The sequence below is a fragment of the Canis aureus genome, chromosome 12 (genome assembly GCF_053574225.1).
Source record: "Canis aureus isolate CA01 chromosome 12, VMU_Caureus_v.1.0, whole genome shotgun sequence".
Lineage (NCBI taxonomy): Eukaryota > Metazoa > Chordata > Mammalia > Carnivora > Canidae > Canis > Canis aureus.
In genome coordinates this window covers 21060043-21077214 of record NC_135622.1, presented here as the reverse complement: position 1 = coordinate 21077214, position 17172 = coordinate 21060043, and the positions used below count along the sequence as shown (strand labels likewise).

Below are 17172 nucleotides of genomic sequence, written 5' to 3'. Positions count from 1 at the left end.
TGATGCAAAATTACTTCTTGGACTTTTTGTTTTCTTGGAATTGACTGATTATCATACTCGGAATCAAAGCCAAGTTTCCTGATAGAATATTCAATCATTGTTTCACCTTTTAACCTAGAGAAGTTAGTTGAGGAAGGGAAGAAATTTGTAGTTTCATAAACCTTACTCAATATTTAGGGTGTAAGGAGTGTCTGAAATGTGTTTCTGACAAGTCATATTCCAACTGACATGAATATGAGACAGTGTTCCCAAGTGAAAAAATTTCAGCCCAACTTCTCAGCTATTTCAATACATTTGCTTCTGCCTCCTTGGAGTGTGTGTGAGACATTGTCTGTGGCTATAGGTTTTGCTAATTAAAGGAGATAGGTACTAATCTCCCAAATAGCATTTAGCTCACTTCCCACAAAGCAGGTAATGCAAATCAGTGAAGAGAAAGATAACGACCCCACATGGCCTTAGTATCAGGAGGTGGCTGGGTATCAGAACTGGTGAGTCAGTAGCAGGAAGGCTGTTGATGAAAAGGATACATGTCCCATGCTCCCAGAAATGGCCCTAGCAGTATTGTTTGGGTCTATAGGATTGCCAGGGATGATTTTTTTTAAGACAATTACAAAATGTGATTTTAGCTATTAGTTTAACTATTACCAATGAGCTCTTTTTTGTTTGTTTGTTTGTTTTCTGTTTGTTTGTTTTTCCAAATAGCATATGGGACAATACTTTGTGAACCACATACATTTGCACAACAGGCCTCAGGTAATCCATAGTTTGGCAGTTTGAGACCTCTCCCAGAAGGTTGACAATCAGTAAATTATTTTATCTTAAGCTTAAACTATATCTGAAAATGCATATCTGGACAAAGTTATTACATTAGAGAATGGTAGAAGCCGAAATGACTTCAAAGACACCTAATCTTTCATCTTCACTTTCCAAGGTTTCATAGGCATTTAGTAGCAGAAGAGTAGATTTCCTGACTCACCCAGGAGGGCTTTATATTTCATCACTTCACCTTCAATTTGTAGGTAAGAGTTCCAGTCCTTTTATTATGAAAAATAGGTAAATAAATAACTGTATGACTATTATGCTCTCGTAAATAAATTAAAAATGTATCTTAAATTCTTTTTTTTTTTTTAGATTTTATTTATTTATTCATGACAGACAGAGAGAGAGAAAGAGAGAGAGAGAGAGAGGCAGAGACACAGGCAGAGGGCGAAATAGGCTCCATGCAGGGAGCCTGACGTGGGACTCAGTCCTGGGTCTCCAGGATCACACCCCAGGCCAAAGGTGGCACTAAACTGCTGGGTCACCAGGGCTGCCCAAATTCTCTCCTCTTTCTGAACTGCCTCTCCACTTTTTTATTAAATCTGCCACCAGCACATGCATATTACATGGATCAAGAGAATTAATATGGAAAGAAAGAAAGAAAGAAAGAAAGAAAGAAAGAAAGAAAGAAAGGAAGGAAGGAAGGAAGGAAGGAAGGAAGGAAGGAAGGAAGGAAGAAAGAAAGAAGAAAGAAAGAAAGAAAGAAAGAAAGAAAGAAAGAAAGAAAGAAAGAGAAAGAAGAAAGAAAGAAAGAAAGAAAGAAAGAAAGAAAGAAAGAAGAAAGAAAGAAAGAAAGAAAGAAAGAAAGAAAGAAAGAAAGAAAGAAGAAAGAAAGAAAGAAAAAGAATTCTGAAATGCACCAATTCTTGTTAGCTCAAAATGCACTGTTATAATTTAAACATCCTAGTAGAGGAGTAGTGTTGCCATTCCATTCATTGACACATGCATCTACTATTAACATCAAAGAATTTATGAATAAAATTGTTAATTAATTTGAGGAAACATTCATATTTGCTTAGAAAATGGTGCTAATACTCCACAGTGACTTCACATGATAAAAAAGTGGGGGTACCATCTCTAGAAACTGCAAAAAGAAAACAAAAATCAACACAATGAGTGAAAAAATGTCTAACTCTGAGATACTTCATTTGCTTAGCCTTTTTATATCTTTGAGATTTGGGTCTGTCAGATGATTTTTTTGTCTTTACAATGAACATCTTGCTAAGTCATCTTAGGTCTGGCCTTCTAATAAATGACAAACTGTGTACTCTTCAATTCTACATCACCAGGGAAGAATGATAAAAAAAAATCTCAATATTCAATTTCCTTGCTTTTGTCCCTGTATACAGAAATTCTATCATGACTTTACTCCTGTTTTGCAAATTTAATTTCCTGCTGGTACTTCCAAGTAGCTATCTAACTAGACTGTCTTCCGCTGATATTTACCCTAATAATAGGGAATTCATGGTTCCTTGGAAAATTTCAATAAAAAGCACTGGGGAAGGCCCTCTGGTTTTTCATTCAGTCACTGTCTAGATAATACAAGGACTATGCATTTTACTGGTTTATAATGAACATTGGAAGGAAATAGTTCAACTTGTGGCTGGAAAATGTACAGTACAAGCTAGGTCAGAATCAGTAGGCAATCCCAAACCTTATCTCTTAGCATTCTAAACTGGGAATTACCCAGCTCTTGTTTTGTTGCAGTTTTGTTGTTTTGGTGGTGAAATGGGGCATGGTGGAAGTAGAGATGATTTTCAAATGGAGAAGTATGCTTTGTAAATGGAATACCCACCCCCATTCTCTCCTTAAGGTCTTCTTTGTAAGCACTCTAGCCACACTGAAAGAGATCTTAAGGCTTGAGGCAAAACTCAAAAATTTAGATGCCAAAAGAAGCCAACCATGCTACATAGGTGTCTGTATGCTATTTGAATATTTTTCACTTCCAGAAAGAAATATGCTATCTCATTTTTTCTTGATATATATGGCCTTTCCTATATACCTTTCTATTTTTACCTTTGATAAAAACATAGATAAATAAGACTTTGCCATTACAAAAGAATAACAAAAACAACAAGAAGGTAAATGGCAGCTGCCTTTGGCCTGAGCACTGGGTAATAAGAGAGTATTGTGAATTCTATAGAGAATTAGTTACCCAAAGGGGGCAAGTCATGCCTATACTGGAGCTGAGCATAGCCATGTAAGAACATGAGTCCAGTGGTATGAAATACCTAGGTTTTTAAAGAGAAGATGGGATTCAAGTATGTATATACAACCTCTTGATTTTTAACATTAGCTGATTTTTAAAAATTTTACAATGGCCAAAAATCAAATAAAAGCAAATAAAAACTTAAGTCTACATATGTGAGCCACCAGTCAGAGACCTCTAGATTAGAATTGAGGGCCCTTCCCTGCAGCACCTGACCTATTATTTAGAAATATTTTTGATCACAGGATTTTCAAGCACCCACAGTCATGATTTTGAACATTTTCTGCTGTCAAAGTTCTAGAATGGAGATTGATAAGATTTAGTAAAAGTTTAAACTGACAGCTGACCAGCCTTAGTATATCTGGCCTGAAGTTGGCTTTCAGAAACAACCACCACACTTTTATACCCAAATCTCTATGACAGTAATATTACTGCCTCAATTGCTTATAATTGGCTTCATTGCCTAGAGGTGGAGAAATCACTACCCCCCCAACACATACATCAAAACATAAGCCTTTATCCTCATACTGCTATATTTATTATAAAGTAAGCTTTTACTGATAAAGTAAGTTCCAGAGAGTGTGATATTTATGACTTCTTCAAAATGTCCAGACTTCCATCACAAGAATGGATGAAATGTTCATATTTTGTAAAATATGTTACATGGCATATATCTTCATTTTAGGAAAATTGTATAGGCAAGGATATAGGAAAAACAAAACAAAACTAGAAATCACCCATTAATTAAACACCTAAAGACAACCAATACTTTGGAGAAAGTCTTTCCATATATATTTATTTCATACATACATGAGCGCGTACTATTCCATACTGTAACTCACTCAGCAATGCACCAGTGACTGAGGGCTCTATAACCTGGTATCTAGTCTTTGGCTCCTGTGTTTCTACCACCTGGAATAATCTGACATCCAGCTCAATAGCTGAGGAGCCTGAGGCTGGAGGAGGCATTGGGTCTACACTGAATGTCCCAACTCCAAATATTATAGCCTTCTCTACCATTCAGATAAGGGCTCAGTGGATTCCTATCTTTATTGTTCTCAAATGGTACTAAGTGTTTAAATTCTAACCACTTAAATTGAAAGCAGAAGTTGTGTATGCCAAATTGGGGACTATGTGGTGCCTTTAAAAGATTCAGCAGAGGAATGGGCATCTATCAGACTGTTAATACATTTTTTTGGACATACTGAGCAAGTAGATAGAGTGGAATGAGTCAGATCTCATTCTCTCCTAGTGCAATAGCATGTGTAATGTCAATAACTGGAGGCCTGCGCATTAAAAATATAAATCCTGTGTTGAAAAATATGGCAGCTAATTCTCTTCTAACTTAGCCCACAACCCCTGTTTCATTTTGACTTAAAGTTGACTAGTTCTGCCTGGGCTCCATCCCTCCTCACCTTAAAGCAAGAAAAATGTGCCTTCTTAGGTCCCATCTCCTCTTGAGCATTTCAACCCATGACACTGCTCCTTCTTCCAAGAGGTGTGGAATCCATCCTCATGAATGTACATGAGAAACTGGTATCTAAATGGACCCACACTTTAGTGGGTCGTGAATTGCCTGAATCCAAATCTAAACTAAAATTGTAGGAAATTATCCTTTCTTTCAAAAAATTTGTCACTAAGTGATCAGAGAATAAGAATGGATGTTGCTTTCTTGGTTCTAGCCTGTGAGTGCAGAGATTTCCTCTTCCAACCAGAACTGACTCAGGTTGAATGCACTGCAACATTCAGGATGAAATGAAGTGGTATCCTTCTAACTGGTCTCCTTCCAAATCAGTTTCCACTTAAGGGTAGTTTGACCATTAGAGATCGCCATTCCATCTTTGGCCATGGCAGTCCATGGAATATGTGATCTTCCTAGTGCCAATGCATCCATTAGGATCTTCATAATACTCCCATTCCCAGCTGTTCATGGCCAGTCTCATTCCATTCATTCACCTCTCCCCAAATCCCATCCTTATCTGTAGGGCCTCTAGCATTCCAGTTGCAGATCTTTTCTCTCCATCTTTATGTATTTTAAAATATAGTTAAGGAGGGAGGAGCACCCTTCCCCCCAAAATTACTTTAATTGTCGTTTATCTTCTTTTCATCCATTCATTATAGGAGAGCAAAGTAAATAATTAACATTTTAAAATCACTCACAGTCCAGCAAGGCAATAACTGGCTACTGTGAGGCCATATCACAGGGCCAGAGCCAGTTGAAAATCAGATAAACCTTTGTTTTGATATCATTGTCTTCAGTAATACCTACGTCATCTTCGTTCCTTATCCAACTCCTGCCACCTTCCCCCTTGCCCGTGGCTCCTGCCTCTAGACAGCATGGATCTCGTTACATATTCTAAAAGTAGGGACTATGTCTCTTTTACTTCCATATCCCCAGCCCTAAAGCAGCACTAAAACATAGTCCATGTTTAATAAGCATGTGTTGGATGAGTGAAGAAAGGGAGGATTAAAAGTATGCAGCTCTTCTTCCCAAACAGATGTAAGAGTTCCAGCCTTTAAGATTTAATGAGTTCTACTTCAGGAGAAGGAAGATATCTTGATGTGGGAGCATCTAGGCTTTGTAACGGATAAAACTCAGCACCATCATCTCTTGCCTGAATTCTTACAAATGTCTCCCTAGTTAGTCTTCCTGTTTTCATTCTTCCAGATATTTTCCACAAAGGAGTCAGAATGATCTTTAAAAAATGTAAATTGCATTATGCTTAAGACCTCCATGGCTTCCCTGTAATTAGGATAAAATGCCAACCCTTGCTTTGCAAGGTCCTTTATGATCTGACTCGGCACATGATGCCACACACTCTTTCCTGCCTCACAGACTTTCTGCGTGTTCAACTCTGGGCTGGAACCCTTCCCTTCACTCTACTCTTGCATGGCTGGCTTCTTCTCTCCCTTCAGGGCTCTGCTTAAATGTCACTTGCTCAGAGAGACTCAATTAGAACAGCTCATCTCAAATTAGTTCCTTTCTCATTTTTTCCCTTCCCTCTGTTTCAAGGTTTTTATCACAATTGTAGTTAATTTTTTCTGTTTACTAGTATATCTTGTATATTCACTCTATCTACCATGTCTTATGGGATAAGGAACATATTTGTCTGAGTCAGTGTCTCCCAGTGTCCATTACAGTACCTGGTGCAGAGTAGGTATTCAGTGAATGTTTGGTAAATGAATGAACCAATAGTGATTAACTGTTCTTCTACCTATCTTCATCAGCAAGTGTTGTCCAGCTAGCTGTGGTATGGAGTGACACCCCGGGCAGGAGAAGAGCTGGGACCAGGGAGCACTCTTCCTTTCCCCAAGCCTACTCACAACATTTTGGGATCTGAACCAAGACTCTAAATCTAGAATTTAATTTTGGAATTCTCTGACTCCTTGGAGTTCTGTGCCAGAATATGAAGGTAGGAAACAGTTGGCCCATGGTCCTCAAAATCTTGTTCTAGCCCTTTTCTCTCCTTTCCACACTCAGTTCTATCTTGCTTAATAAGAGGGCTCATCAAACCTGTTCCCAACAATTTCCCCTGACCGCTTCTTTGCCTAGAGGTGTTCACACCAGCAGCTCAAGCTGCCCTCAAAAGAACAGACTAGGAAGAAGGTCCAAGTAGGTCTTAGAACTGGATCTGGGCTATTTGGCAGGGATTTCTGTGTAGTCTAAATGGCAGATGGTATGAGCTCTGCATAGACTCCTTTGGCTGCACTGACTCTTCTCCCTGTGGGTAGGAGAATGCTGGAGGAGGGTCCCTGGAAGAAGCCTCTAAGCACAGAGCTAAGTGCTAATATTACCCATGTCAGGTCAGGTGCTAATATTACCCATGTCTAAGGGTTGTATTGTCTCTTTCTAAAAGTATATTGACATGGCCATTGCCAAGATTACAATGAAAAGACATTCTAAAGCCAAAAATAAGGCACTGAGATGTGTTGAAAAGTTTGAGAAAACCTAACATCTGTTTTGATAAAAGTTTTCCAACCAACTAATGTCACAGACCCCTCACCTACCTCTTACTTCCTCATCACCTCACACCTGCTTCTGTGCATAGGCTTTTACCCAATGAGGTACAAACCTATCTATGCCCATGTCTCAAGCCCCACTGGCAAACATGCTGAACTCTACAAAGAAACCCATACTCTTCCTGTATAAACCACATCTCAAAGGTACCTAGAATTTAAACCCATACTCTACCTCTATAAACCACATCTCAAAGGTACTTAGAAGCTAAATTCTATTAGTTCAGGGCTTGCCAGTCTTTCAATGTATGCCAAGGAAGCTACTAGTGTTGACTTCCAGAAGCTGCTCTTTCCAGATGATATTTTTTCAACTGGAGGATTAGTGTCATATATCACCAACTAAATGAAATGAACCCTCTAATATCTGAACTTTTTTTTTTTTCCACTGGAAAAGTCTGTCTGTCTTTCAAGCAACTGATATTCAACAGTCGCTGGCCTGGCAAAAACATGGCAGTCACACTGGGAGATACAAGTCTATTTATCAAACAATTATCAATTACCTAATAGTTCTGGCTGTTCAGGCACATAATGAACTCCTTGGGTATTTTTTTCTACAATGTTTCTTAGTCAGAATATATGTCAGTGCAGCCTGGAGATGTTAGCAAAATGATCAAAACCCTAGAATCTGAAGGAAAGAAAGAAGATAGGTCTCGCTCTGAGATAAGTCAAGGGGAAGAATCAAAACTCAGTTTTAGCTGTCACATCACTTCAGAAACAACAAATCTGCTTGGTCTCACCTGTACTCTCCACACTTTTACTCTGCCTCCTGACACCTAACCCAGAGTGCAAGTCGCTAAGTCACTGAATGGCAAAGGTGCAAAATTTAGCTCTCATTTTGTTCAATCCGGGTGTTTGTGTATGACAAAAAATGCTTCAAAAAAGGAAAGCATTTGTCTAAGGGCAAAATTCATCATCATAATCATCATCATTCTCATTGTGATTAAAGCTGCTAGATTTTAGCAGATCACTTATTACCCATCAGGCTTGTACTGAGCACTTCACACTCATCATATTAACATCATGTTGAACTGAGTCTATAGAAATGGTTTCTAATCTTAAAAATAGCACATGACAAGTAAAATCCATTTCTATAGCCTCAGTGTTCAAGCCTTACATGAAGATATCTCCATTTTTTCAATTGTGAATTATGTGGCATTTAACATGGTTTTTGTTGCTGTCATTTTGTTTTCAAATGGAACCCAAATTTTATGCTGCATGGACATTATATTCTATTTGGTTTATTTTACTTTATTTACAAGTAAAATTCACCTATTATAGATGGCTCTTGGATTTTCCAAGAGCCAAACCTGTAGTCCAAGTATAAAATTATATTTCCTGGGAATATTGAGAAGAATAGGCTACAAGCTCTTCTGGCAACTCCTCACAAGAAGCCCCATGGACACTGGTTACAGTAGAATAGGGAGTAGGAAAAGCATTAATATTTTTGTGGGGACTCTAACTCATAGTTGGATAAAATATATTTTTCTATGTTTGTTTTAAAATAAATAAAAGGGATGTTAGATTGCATTGTAGTTTCAACTTCTAGATATAAGGACACTGATTTCTTGGACTTCAGGAGTACCCTAGATTATAGTTAAAACAAAAACAAAACTACAAACTTTTGTTTTGAACTAATTATAGACTAATAGAAGTTGCAAAAATAGTTCAGACAAGTCTTATGTAAGTATCACTCAGTTTCTTCCAGTGGTGGCATCCTACAGAACTAACAGTACAATGATACAATATAATCAGCTAACGTACAGATCTTACTTGGTTTTCACCAATTTTTGTATATACTCTTCTCTTCTTCCCTCCCTTATTTCTTCCTTTCTTCATTCCTTCCTCCCTTCCTTCCTCCCTTCTTTCCTTCCTTCCTTCTGAGTATGTGTCTGTCTGTGTATGGGTGTGAAGTAACTAAGACAAAATGGATCAAAACTCTACCACTTCCTGTGGGACTTATAAACTCTCTGAGACTTTCTGTTTCTCCCTGTAAGATGTTTCTTTGTGTTAGGTAGGGTCTTTGAAAGCATTAATGATGAGGTAATGAATGCACATGAAGTGCCTGGTCACAGGTGAACCTCCTTAGCTAAACAATGTTTTATGAAACCTAGAATTTTCCATTACTTTGGTTTGCAGGTATAACTACAACTTGTGGTGCAGTGCCATGAATATCATTTACTTAAAAGATACTTGCTGATGATACTAGGAGGAGAGAAGTGCAATATATCCATTATACCAATTGCAACCTTCTCCTTCTTACCTCAAATATGTTCTTCCTCGGGGAACCCCAAATTTATAATCTTATATTCATTGAGCTCTTTGATGGAAATCCTGCTGAGACCTAAGCAAGATAACATCAAATAGAAATAACATCCTGGCTGAACTCTTAGACAAATGCTATGGGAACTGGGAGCACTTTTTATGTATCAGTCAAAAGCACTTTTCCCGTCTTTATCTGAACGTTGCAAGTCAAAGTAAGACATTCTGGAAAACTATGTGGGAAAAACAAAAAGGGAATGGCTGCTTTGAAAAAGTTTTCCTTGCACACAAAAAAACGTTGTTCCTACCATTTTTAAAGAGGCTTTCCTAGTAAATTTTAAGTTTTTAAGTTATTTGATAGGCTAACAGAATGGACTTTGCCAGGTGTATATTATCCATAACTTTCCAGAAATCCACATGCAGTGCACATTTACTTACTTCCTTAATATTACTCACACATAAAATCAAGGAAAGATGAAACAACAACAAAAAGCAAATCTCTATATTTTGTTGCTGCTTAGGAGACAGTCATGATTTTTTTCACTATATCTCCTCCATTTCTCTGAGCATGTTATTGGATAAAAAGCTCTCTGTAAACCTCGCTAAAGACTAAATAACTCTCTCCAGCAGGATTCAGATTTCTATTACTTTATACATTGGAACATCAACGAGTTTTCCAAATCAATATTACAACAGAAATGTGACAATTATAATAGAAGGTATAGAGGAAGAACACAGAAGAAGTTGCTTCCTTATTCTATTTTTGGAGGAAAAGGGCAGGCAGAAGCAACAAAGGAAAAAAAACATAAATGAAGGCAGAAGAGCTACGGATGACCCATGGCCCTACTTGTGGATGATTAAAACATAGCACTAAATAACCACATGACAAGTATTATTAATAATTCATATTAGAAGGAAGGTGTTTGCTTCATTTTTAGATAAAGAAAATAAAGGCAATCACACCATATTGGAACAGAATATAACACAGGAAAACATTAGTGAAGGTTTGGGCTTTTTAAACAAATAAGAAGTTCATTTCAACTGTATCATAAAATAAAAATTAGATCGTAAAAATGAAATTATTTGGTTTAACAGCTTTTCTAATCCCTTTTTAAAAAGAAGTAAAGAAAAAAAAGAAAAAAGAAAAAGAAGTAAAGGAGTGAAGAAAGAAAGGAGAGAGACCCCGAGAGAGAGGAGGGATGGAAAAAAAGACATTTTTTCTTCCCAGAATTGGCCTCTGCAAAGAGCTGCTTTGACTTCCAAATGCATCAGCTCATCTGAAAGCTTGGGAGCAGTATGTGAAGGGAGTGGAAAATCCTCTGTCAGCTTCTTCAGGCATTCCAAGGTATCCAAAGAGATACTCCTGGCAGCACTTGCTAAACTTCAACAATCCTGAGTAATTTATGTCTTTGTCATCCACTCCCTTATTTATAATGGTTCTATAATTGAGGATACCATAGGAGGGAATTACACCAATAAACAGTCACTACACAGTCGTTAAATTTGGACAATGTAATATTATTATAATTCATATTTGGGGGTTATATAAGAACACATGTGTCAAGATCAGAATCCTCTACCACTAAATGTATGTATTTATTTAACATCCATAGGGCCTATCACATGTGAGTCACTACGACTAGTGGTATGGCTGAAAAGACTATCCAACCAATACTTACTGAGAATCCATTTGTTAATGATTTGTTTATTTATCTGAGAGAGAGAGAATGCACGTGGTGGGAGAGGCAGAGGGGGAGGTAAAGGAACAAGCAGACTCTGAGCTGAGTATGGAGTCAGACCACACGACCATGAAATCATGACCTGAGCTGAAATCACAAATCCTACACTAAACTGATTGAACCACCCAAGCACCCCTACTGAAAATCTATTTGATTGTAGACACCCAGATTTCAATAGTAAATAAGTCAAAACAAAGTTCTTTATGGAGCATATGAATAACTCAAAAATTCTGCTTTTAAGTAGCTCTCATCCTGGGGAGGGTGGAGGAAGACACACCTTTAGACAAATAAATAAAATACGGGGAAATGAGTTTTAATGCCATGAAAGGAGGGGGAAAATAAACAGGGTAGTTAAGAGCAAAGATTCTGGAACCAGAATGCTGAGAGCTAACCCCAGCTCAGCTACTTACTAGAACAATGGGTAAGTGTCTTATCCTCTCTGTGCCTCAGTTTCTTCATCTGTGAGATGAGATATATACTAGTGTCTTTTTCAGGTGACTAAATGAACTAATGTTAGCAAAGTTCTTAAAATAGTGTCTGGCATTTTGGAAATACTGCATACAGATCTGCTCCATAAATAACGTACCATACTGAGGTGATTTAAAGTAACATGCCAGAATAGGTATGGGTGCTTCTGAGGAAGGGGAATAATTATAAAGCATAAATTTCTAGCAAATACTGGAATTTCAGCCATCATTACAGACACCACTTGTTCTATAATTTTTTTTAAAAGATTTTACTTATTTATTCATGAGAGACAGAGAGAGAGAGAGAGAGAGAGAGGCAGAGACACAGGCAGAGGGAGAAGCAGGCTCCACGCAGGGAGCCTGATGTGGGACTCGATCCCGGGACTCCAAGATCACACCCTGGGTCAAAGGCAGGCATCCAACTGCTGAGCCACCCAGGGAGCCATGTTCTATCATTTTTAAGTCCAGATTTACTTGCCCTAATTTTACAGCAAGAAAACAAGCACATAAAGCTTAGGAGATTCAATCATCAGAGCAAGAGAAACTCCCAGAAAAAGAGAATTACTTGAAATACCTTACTACAGCTTGAATTTATCCATCTCATTCTTTGAACCACTTTTAACCTAGCATCCAATACTGCATGGATAACCTGTCGCCATAATGAAAAATTCAAGATGCTGTAAATGCACTAGATTTCACATTATTGTCAAAACACATTCCTGGGGCCCAAATATTGAAAAGTTTCCTTCTTATGGTTCATGCAGGACAGATAGAAACTTCTCTACTCATGGTTCAGGCTGAAGCTGTTGCAGTGGGAGTGAAGGAACACTCAGAGGCTGCAGGGATACTGGAAGGCTTGGAGGAGGGAGGAAAGGCTCCAATGCCAGGCCAAGGACAGAACAACAAGAGTAAGCCTTCTGGCCTGGAAAGATGGAGACATACAAAGGAGGCTCCCAGAATCATGAAGGGGGAGGCAGGGGGAGAAGAGAAGAATGAAGAAGCAAAAGAGGAAATGGGAAAACATGGCTTGATCATTAAACCCTTGAGTACATGAGCTCCCAGTCCCTAAACATATGACTCAATAGCACTGAGAGACAGTGGGAAAAAACCGTGAATTCTAACTTCACTTATAAGCCATGTGTTTTGGGGCAAATCATTCATCCTTTAGGCAAAGTACCTAGAGGGGCACCTGGGTGGCTCAGTGGTTGAGTGCCTACCTTCGGCTCAGGTCATAATCCCACGGTCCTGGAATTGAGTCCCGCATCTGGTTCCCCAAAGGAAGCCTGCTTCTCCCTCTGCCTATGTTTCTGCCTTTCTCTATATATCCCTCATGAATAAATAGATAAAAATCTTTTTAAAAAGTGTCTAGAAAATATATACTATATATATATACATATATATTGTGTGTATGTATATATATACACACACACATATATGTATAAATATATACTGGATGCATGTTTCTTTCTTCTTTCTGAACTTGGTTTATTGACTGTAAAATAGGCATATTAAGATCTACTTCACAAGGCTATTAATGTAATTAAATTCAGTAACATATTGGAAAGTTCCATAACAAACTTCTTGTGTAGAATCAGAACTCATTTTTCTTGTTATCCGAAATTATGAATACCCACCTGCAGGGACTGTTGCTCGTAAGAGCAGCATGAACATGAAAAACCTCTAAAAATTCCAAGGAACCAGTCCTAGTAACTTTGTATAGAATGGAAAAAAAGGAGAAATTAGATTAACTCCAGCCTAATGGCTCCCTCCCCATACTCCCCATGTAATCCATCTAAGAAAAACTCAACCTTCACCTCAACTAATCTAGGCCTTTAAATTACTTGAAAAATTACCAACACCTCAGAACCTGCAAAGCTCTGTAATAACAGAGGAATTTAGATCTGATTCTGGTGAGTCTTAAGTGACTTATTTTATTTTCTCCAGCTCACATGTACATTACTGAATAAAATGATGAAAACATGAATGTGAAAGGAGTAGATGATAAAGTGACAGTTGAGGATACCATTAGAATGATGACAGTTTGGGATCCCTGGGTGGCTCAATGGTTTAGCACCTGCCTTTGGCCCAGGGCATGATCCTGGAGTCCTGGGATCAAGTCTCGCATCAGGCTCCCTGCATGGAGCCTGCTTCTCCGTCTGCCTGTGTCTCTGCCTGTCTCTCTCTCTCTCTCTCTCTCTCTCATAAATAAATAAAATATTTTTTAAAAAAAGAAAGATGATGGATTGAGTAGGAGGTTTGTCACAAGTTCCTTGGTAAGTGGTGTTTTGAGAGGATATTGGAAAGATGCCAGAGATGGAAGCATAAACCATCAGGTGAGTGTCACTAACTCACAGAGAACCAGATAAGAGATAAGAAAGCCTAAGAGATTCTGGAACAGAAGCCATGGAATTTGGAATAATTAGTGTGCCAGTTAAGTGGGAAGGAAAAATAGAAAGATGATTTCAGAGTAGAGGTCAAACACTTCACCAGAAAATAAGTTATAAGAGATCAAAGGGAAACTAGGAAACTAGGGTGGAGAGGGTGGGGTGGGAATTTATAAAAGGGTGAAACTGTGACTCCATGACAAAAAAGAAAACAATCTACAACAGATACTTTGAAGATAAAATCCAAATAATGTATGTGCTTTAATTCCTGGATTCTTGTCACCTGTGTCTAACTGTCCTTTCAACCAGGAAAACTGCTTTAAAGATTAACAGGGATTATTAGGCTGAAAATTGATGACCCAGCAGTTATTTACTCAGAAAGAAAAAGGAGGGAGGGAGAGAAAGAGAGAGAAAGAGAAAAGGAAGGAGGAAGGAAGAAAGAGAGAGGAAGACAACTGTACCTAGATGAAATTGGCATCAACTGGAAAACCAAAAAACTAATCTAGTCATGATTATTCCCAAAAATTGAATAAGAAGTTGATGTTGCCTATAACAGATATGATTCAAACAATGAAAGCTTTAAAAAAGAAGAATTTAAAATCTATCAATACCTGTACAACCTCCAACTCAATCATTATAGCCTACATAGACACTGCATTTGCAACTCTTAAGTCCTAATGTATGAAGCAGCATAATGTTTCAAGAAAAAATAAATTTGAAGCCAGAAAGTTCTGAGTTCAAATCTCAAGTTGGCCACATATTAACATGTGCAAGCTTAGAAAAGTAACTGTGACAGTCTGAGACTCATTTTCCTCAATAACAAGAGAAAATGAACTTGTGAAGTTTCCAGCTTCCCAGCCTTGCTTGTGTAACGCAATGAGATTTTATTTTTAAAGTGTCTAGGATGCATCAAGGGCTCAATTAACAATGTTCATTCCTCAGACTTCTAAGGCTGGCCTCAAGGCACCATATGTGAGCTGCAAATATAAAATAAGTTGACTGACTTTTAAACAACAATTAAACATAGCCAAATCTTTTATTGCACAGTGGATGTTCTTGCAAAGTAGATCCCCAGGAAGGCTATGCATGACACTCAACCAACCTGCCCTTGCTGACAACACTCACTGCTGGAGCCCCCCTTCCAGAACTGCTGTAGGAGCTCTTTCCTTTAATTATCCACAAAGGTGGAAAATATCATTCTTTTGATGGGGGCAATTGATTTCTGGAAAAAGTCACCATCACTTGGATCCAAGTCTGACGAGTAAAATCTAGCTAAAGTGTGACCACTAAGCAATGAGACTGATTTTCTCCTGTGACTCATAATCTAGTTCAGAATACAGTTTCAAAAAGTCCTGGATCCTGCCAAAATAAAAGTGCCAGTACATGAAATAGGGGTATAAGAACATTTATTGCAGCACTGAATGTAGAGGCAAAAATTATTGCGTGTGTGTCAGTAGGGGTATGATTGAAAAACTTGTGTTTTAACTCTACCACTAAAGACTATGTAGCTGCCACCCAGAATGAGTTAGGAAAATCTTTCTCAAACTGTGTCCCTGGAATAGTAGCATCAATATTTCCCGGGAACTTGTTAGAAATGCAAATTACTGGGCCCTACCCCAGATCTACTGAATCAAAAATTCAGGGGGATAAGGCTCTATAATCTGCATTTAACAATGTTTCATGTGATTCTGATGTACGCTACAGGTTGAGACCTGGCGAGATAAGGGATGCCCTGAATTTACCTACAATAGGAATATTTGAGATATGTTAAGTAATAAAAGCAAGTTGCAAACCAGTAAGGAACACTTACAGATGAACTAGATTGTGTGTGCCTATGTGTGCATGTGTGTAGAATAAATTACATGGTAGGTTTTTGCCAGACTTTTTATATGGATAGAACTGATGATGGTGGGTTAAGGATAGATGGAGAAGGGTGACAGGGTGGAGGGGAATATATAGATATGTACCTTGTATACAGCATCTAGAGAGATAGGTTTACTAACTGCTCTCCTCATTCTCTGGCTTTTATTCAAAGCCAACCTTGCATTCCTTTTAAATCTTTTATTCTTCTGTGAAAGCGAATAGTCTCTTTTTCTTCTGGAAATCTCATGTTAGACGTACTGTCTGTGAGTGAACAGCACATAGGCATACTTAATATGTGTTATAAATCTCCAAAGACCATGCAAATGTTGGCTGGTTAAATGGCTGTCACTCAAGATTAGTACGATATATGTTGGTTTCTACATTTCCAAAGAAAAGAAAGCTTTGGATTGACAGCAGTCTACCAGGAGGACAGATTCACAAAGACAACTTTTTTCTTCTATGGACAAAATGTAAAGAAGTTAACTAAGCCCAAATGATCCTTCATGGGGCAATACCTGACTTTCGCATAGTCTTATCTGGACTAAGTTGTGGGGGAAAAGTAGTTTATTTTCAAAGCCTTTATACTTTCATAGAAAACTGAAAATTTTAAGGATTTTCCAAGTAAACTCTGGGAAGAGGGAATCCTTGTGAGTTTTGGAGAACCCTGCAGACTACCCAACCCTCCAGCACATTCATGGCCCCATGAGAATGTCCCAGGTCTTTGCCTGCTTAGCAGGCTTATTCAATGACCCACCACGTTCAGCTCAAGTTGAAAATACTTGATACCCTTATTTAGGACTGAGTGGTCTCTCCCATGAGAATCAAAGCAAAGTGACAAAGGGAAGTCAGCATAACATACCCATAGCAGACTCTGTTGGTGAAAAAAAGCAGAGGATTGTCAAAAGCACAGAAAAGCAGCAGGAAAAAGAGGCAAGATCAAGTATGTATCTGACACAGACTGGGTATATCCCAGGTTAGGATCTCAAGCATTAATCAAGGCAGTAAGGAGAACCTGCCACTTTCAACAAACTTCCCTGGCTCCTGCCTGGTCCCACATTCTCAGTGAGATCTTTATAGGATAAGCAAAGACTATCCCTTTCTTACTGAATAAAAAAATCTATTGTGGTTCCTTGAATACCCCAGATCTGAACATCTCATGCATGTCTTTTCACATAATCAAATGTCAGATTGGTCTGTGGTCCTTTTGGCCTGCTAGCCCTTTTCCATCAGCACATGACATGAGGGGTCAGCTTGTTCGGTGGTGCTCAGTCTGGTGTGCTGGTACATTAGAAGCACCTAGGAAGCTTTTTTAATGCCAGTGCCAGACCCCGCCTTAGACCAAATCTATCAAAATTGTTGGAAGCAGGCAAAAGGGGAAGGTCTGGGCATTTGAAATTTTTAGAGTTTCCAGGAGT

General features: G+C 38.3%; 1 protein-coding gene and 1 long non-coding RNA gene across 12 annotated transcripts in view; one reads left to right on the top strand and one right to left on the bottom strand.

The window, feature by feature from the left end:
- CTNNA2 (catenin alpha 2) overlaps positions 1–17172 on the bottom strand; it is a 1080823-nt gene that overhangs the window by 175829 nt on the left and 887822 nt on the right. The gene's annotated exons all lie outside the window — the stretch shown is intronic.
- Positions 11423–17172, top strand: part of LOC144280731 (uncharacterized) — a 76279-nt gene continuing 70529 nt past the window's right edge. For both annotated transcript variants that reach the window (XR_013349151.1, XR_013349150.1), the window contains exon 1: positions 11423–11464. This is a non-coding gene — a long non-coding RNA (uncharacterized LOC144280731). The remainder of the gene's footprint in view (positions 11465–17172) is intronic.